This window comes from Halyomorpha halys, unplaced genomic scaffold (assembly GCF_000696795.3).
Source record: "Halyomorpha halys isolate HHAL.00 unplaced genomic scaffold, Hhal_1.1 Scaffold229.1, whole genome shotgun sequence".
NCBI lineage: Eukaryota > Metazoa > Arthropoda > Insecta > Hemiptera > Pentatomidae > Halyomorpha > Halyomorpha halys.
This window is the reverse complement of record NW_027111154.1, coordinates 7,592-13,699: the sequence shown is the minus strand read 5'-3', so window position 1 is coordinate 13,699 and position 6,108 is coordinate 7,592.

Genomic DNA, 6,108 nt, shown 5'->3' with positions numbered 1-6,108 from the left:
CTTTTGTCATTCCTGAGCAAAACGGGTTCCAGAATCTGCTATAGTCCATTAACGGGATAAAGAAATTAATATTTTACCGGGAAAATAGGAGTATTGCTTAACCTGTTCATTATCTGGGTTGGAATGTAAAGAGCATAATTCGTTGTAAAGTTGGCATTGGACTGAGGACATTAAATGAAGGAGATTGGAGATACAGTGTTCAAGTATGATCTGCTATGTAAAGTAAACATTTTTTTTTTACTTAAAAGAACTAAAAAAATGAATTTTTTGTATCTTGGGAATGGCCGCTATTTTTATACCACCATAGCTATCGTATAGAAGAGAGCCACTGTCTTCTAGGACTGGAGTAATAGGAATGGAATGGACAACAGGATTTACGATGGTTCGTCCGTTATGTTCTCGATTCCACTAGTCTTCAGTAGAAGGAATAATTTAATATCTGGTAGCTTTGGTTTAAGCGAAATTGAGGACACAAAGAACTATAGCAGTTCAAATCCACTTTAATGAAATCGCTACATTTTATGGGACTATTCTTACTGTATATCCAGTTTAATGTAATCGCTACATCTTGTGGGACTATTCTTACTGCATATCCACTTAAATGAAATCGCTACATCTTATGGGACTATTCTCACCGCAAATCCACTTTAATGAAATCGCTACATCTTATGGAACTATTCTTACTGCAAATCCACTTTAATGAAATCGCTACATCTTATCGGACTATTCTTACTGCAAATCCACTTTAACGAAATCGCTACATCTTATCGGACTATTATTACTGCAAATCCAGTTTAATGTTAACGCTACATCTTATCGGACTATTTTTTTTAATAATTTATTTATTGTTATTTACAACTGTATACGCATATATACAAGTAAATTTGCTGTAGGTGACATAGTGATATGATAAAAACATGTGGAGAATCTACCCACTGATAGAACTCCAATACCATTTCTAGAGGTGAAGATCTCGAGCCCATCTTCTTTTCAGACGCCTAGGAGGGTTATTAGGTAATGCAGCAGAAGCCAGGTTAGAAACAGGTGGATTTGGGTGGTTGAGAAGTATATTATGGAAGGAACGGAATCTGGTTCTGGCCAAATCGGCAACATATGGGACATTGAGGTCCTGATGGAAGACTTGATTTGTGACAAAGTAAGGAGTATTAAGAATTTTACGAAGGATTTTGGACTGGATTGGACTGGATTCTGGAGGAATTTGATGGTTTAGTGGAGCCCCAAAGTTCAACTCCGTATGTCCAGATAGGCCTTATAATAGTCATGTAGATCAGTCTTTTGTAATGGATTGGCAATTTAGACCGTTTGTCTAGTAAATGTTGCAATAGTCGGAATCTACGAGCAGTTTCTTGTCTTTTTATTCTTGTATGAGGATTCCATGACAGTCGTTTGTCGAGATGTAGTCCTAAGTAACGGATCTGTTCGACAGGAATAAGTGGGGTATTATTAAAGGATATTGTAGGGGAAGAGGTCATGGGTTTACGTCGAAGGGTAAATGTGATTTGGTAGGATTTATTGGAATTTATTTTAATTCTCCATTTTTGGCACCATTCTTCAAGGGTGGTGATGTAGGATTGGAGGGTTTGGGATACAGTGTAAGGATCATTGTTCATTGACAATAGACATGTGTCATCGGCATACGTGGTGAGGATTGTGTTAGGATGGGTTGGAATGTCAGCTGTAAAAACCGTATAAAGGATAGGACCAAGGATACTACCCTGAGGTACACCAGCAGACTGACGGAATAGGGATGAATAAGCGCCGTTGTAATTTACTTGAAATAATCTGTCGGAGAGATAATGAGGAACGGTGATCTTGGATTATGTGGATGGAATCTATGATGGGGTACAGGCATTGTAAGATAAGTTTTTCAAGGATTACATAATTAATACATTGTAGATTTTGGATCTGAGTATATTGTAGATGTAGGTGAGGAATAGAACGGATTTTCGAGGAAGATTTTTTAGAATATGGGATGTAATTAGGTCATAACCGGGACCTTTGCGGGTAGGTAACTTCTGAATGATGTTGGATATTTCTGAAGGATAAAATGCTTTAGGAGGAAGGGTCATTTGGAGTGGAATGTTTAATTCTTCTTCAATTTATTCGATGTGGGTTGGATTAAGAATGTCATGGTGTGGGTCAAATGTTTTTGAAAGGTGCTGACCGAATACCTGAGTTTTTCATCGTCCGATTTAGTCCATGTTTGTGATTCAGTAAGAAGAGGGTGATTAAAATTTTTGAAGTTAAGGAGCTTCTTATTGGCCGTCCATAAGGATTTGTCAGTAGTCATGAGGTTTTGAATTAAGTTAGTTAAATTTTGTATTTTCAATTTTTTAAGTTCTGTTTGTTTTTTAATGTAGTATAATATGTTTTATCTGTGGGGTATCTAGTCCTGTGCCACTTCGCTCTTCCTCTGCGTTTTTCCTTTAATAAGATGCGAATGTGCTGTGGCAAGTTAGTACGTATAGTATTAATAATTTTACTGGTCGTCGTGTTGTCGTATATGCAAATTCTTATAGAGTCTGTTAAGTTTTTTATTGTTTCGTCAATGTCATGTTTAGTTTTAAGTGAAGTTTTTAAGTCCAGTTTGTTTTGCAAATCATTACGAAATTTGTCCCAGTCAACTCGTCCTTTTATCATTTTTTTTTTTTATTTTAACAACAGGTACCTGTTCAAAACATAGTGCTATTTTTTTCAGTTAAAATGTTAAAATATGTTTTCTCTTGTAAATTATACAGTATAAATCAATAAAAATTAAGAGAAAACAAAGTTTGGATGATCAAGGATAATAATAATAATATATTTACCGGTTAAGAAATAAAATATATAACTATTTTTTGTTTAAATTTCTATTGTCCTTTAAACAGTTTAAAGTCCTTTTCAGTAGTGATGGTTATTTTTGGACATTGTAATATTTTATTTAATGGTCTAAGTTGTGTGGAACAAGGTCAGAATGTGCTGTGAAGTTGGCTAACCTTCAAGAAGTTCCATCAGTCATTGATGAACTTCCTGTTGATCACTTTCTCGTTGCGTAAGTTCTTTCGATTAGGATCACGTTTAGAATCGATTAGTGTTAGTGAACTACACACGGTGCTTCGCTTTTCTTTTCTTTACCTCTTTGTAATCCCGGATATTTTTTACATTTTTTTGAAAGAGGGAAGTTCAATCGTTATGTTGGAACTGTAATAAATAATCGGAATATATTCCGTCTTATGTTGTTTGGTTATATTGGATTTACAAAAGTGTTAAGTAAAGGGTTGACTCAAATAGTGATTTTTTGGCGTGGCTGTTCATACAACGATTTCTTTTCTACTTTACATATCTGTAATACATTTTACTTTTATACTTTATTTTTAATTTACGAATGGCCTTGTATTTTTAACAGTATATAATTGATTTATTTAGTGAAATTGGGTCCCTGGCTCAAGATGCTAATCGCTATCCGAGTTAATTAATATTTTTAGGAGGTCGCCTTCTCTCGTGTTAACATGCTTTTTGTTTAATTTAACATCTTTTATTTCAACAATCTTTAATTAATTCTTATTGCAAGATTTGAAGCTCCCTGGTTTGACCTTCTCTTCTATACTTAATTCGTTGGGTCTAACTTAATTTGTTGAGGATTGATAATAAAATTGTGGGGGGAACAAGTCCGGCAAGTGGGCCTATTGGTACTTTTTGCCATCCCCAAGGCGGACCAATGGAATGGCTCTTTTATGTATCTTATTCCTCTATATCGAACCTCTTCGACTTTCTAATGAAATTTAAAAGGGACGCCCAATCTATAGAGAATGCCTCATTTTCTGTAATTCTATCAGAGCCTAAAAGCCTGTATCTTAGTGATGCATAACTACCACAGTCTGCTATCATCATGGACTGCTCCACATATCTTAAGATGTCTTTTAAGTCAATAATGACCTGTAAGAACTCCTATTAATAATCGGAGTTCGTTTCTGTTTAGGCCTAGCAGCCACTTAGTTAGGGTTTAGTTATTAAAATCTTGGCTTGTCTCAGCCCTATGCAGTCACTCGACTCCATGGCCAGTCAAGAACTACTTTCCTCTGATGCCTTTTAGAAATCCCTAGGAATGGTTCTGGTCCTATAGCAGGGTGCTCAGCCCCGTTTCTAGCTAGCTGATCAGCATTCTCATTACCTGTGATTTCCTTATGTCCTGGGACCCACACAAGCTGAAGCTTCTTTAAGCACGCTAATTATTTTAAGACTACGCCTCGCTCGTTGGTACCCCACAATAAGGGGTAAGCATTAATATCTCCGGCAATTAAGAGTGGTAAATCTACCTTCCTAGCGTATCGGAAAAGTCTTTCTAAATATGGGTGAGGTAGAACTAAGCTATGGGGGCCATAGACACATCCCCTGAGAATTCTCCCATTTTGTTACACACCTCTGACCTCTACGGGACAGCAAAAAAGACTTAGATTAATAAAATATAAACTTTGCATTCAAAAACATCAAGACTAACTTTTTGACTCACTACAAATCAATAAGTATTCCTGTCTCAAGTGGCTATGTAACCAAGGGACGAGACTGCATGTAAACACACATTTCATATCAACTTGCAAGGGCACACTTAGCAACTTATTGGAACCCCAAACGCATACATTAACAGATATCCGAAGGAGTTGGTTAAGGGATCTTCTTATTGGGACCTCAAACGCATACATTAACAGATATCCGAAGGAGTTGGTTAAGGGATCTTCTCGGATAAAATATTTTTTAGAACCCAAGTTTGGATGAAGATTGACATCCTTTATGGCCTGCTATGTCAACAATATGTTAAATTGACAAGAGTTTCAAAAAAATTCAATTTCGAACCAATACAGTTATTTTAATTTTTTTTATTTTCAGAACCCCTGAAATAACAGAAAATTATTAAATATATACATATAAGTTTAAAGATCTAATCTTTCTCCTTTTACTGTAGCTGGGCAACATTTTAAGGAGAGTTTGTAGTAATGAGTTGGGCTGAATTTGAGTTCATGGTCTTGAGTCAAAAGTTTTGCGATGGCACCATAACTAAAACTAAAAACTAGGGTTAAAACAATGTGTCTGTTGCGATTGGTCTCTGGTGGCACTGTTGCCACCTGATAGGAGCTTTAGAGGACTAACTCTGGAACAGAGGAATGTCGATCTTGAGCGAGTCGAAGCACTTGACGTGCCTCCGTTCTATAAACTCGGGCACAGTCAGTAGATCGAACATCTCATGAAGCTGTGGTGGTTTAGTCTTCCTCAGTGACGTAGACCTCACCATTTTCCGCAGTACAGTATCCTGAAATTGTTGAAGCTGGCGCTGTGTTCCGTCCCGGAGATGGGTGAAGAACGGCACTCCATATAGGAAAGCTGGGCGTATTATGCTCTTGTAAATTTTAATTTTATGCGAAGCGTGAGAGCATGTGATAGTAAGTGATAGAGGTGAGAAATGACAGAATGATACTGTAGAGCTGTTCTGAGCACTAGAGGTACGCCAGCTTACAGCATAAAGTGTCGTGAGGCACGAATTCGAATGCTTTTGTACAGTCGATAGAAATCATAGCTGCCGCTGTATTTTTATCTTAAAATAATTTTTTAAAGAACAGCGGCAAACAATATTGAAATTCTTGAAATATTGCTTTTAATCTAGTTATAAAGTGCAAGTGTTATAGTGGGGGCAGTATGGCTAGGGGAGAGGGACAATTCTTTAAATTCTGCTTCAAATAGAAAGTTATCTTTTGTTACAAAAAACTGTGTGGTGGTTATGGCCCTGGTTTGATGGGCACATACGCTAGGGAGCCCAAAGCTAGCCAAGTTAACTAACACTACGATAGAATGTCTTGTAGAGTCATCTGTCCCTAACACTACGATAGAATGTCTTGTAGTCACCTGTTCCTAACACTACCATATAATGTCTTGTAGTCATCTGTTCCTAACACTGCGATAGAATGTTTTGTAGTCATCTGTTCCTAACACTACGATAGAATGTCTTGTAGAGTCATCTGTCCCTAACACTACGATAGAATGTCTTGTAGTCACCTGTTCCTAACACTACCATAGAATGTCTTGTAGTCATCTGTTCCTAACACTACGATAGAATGT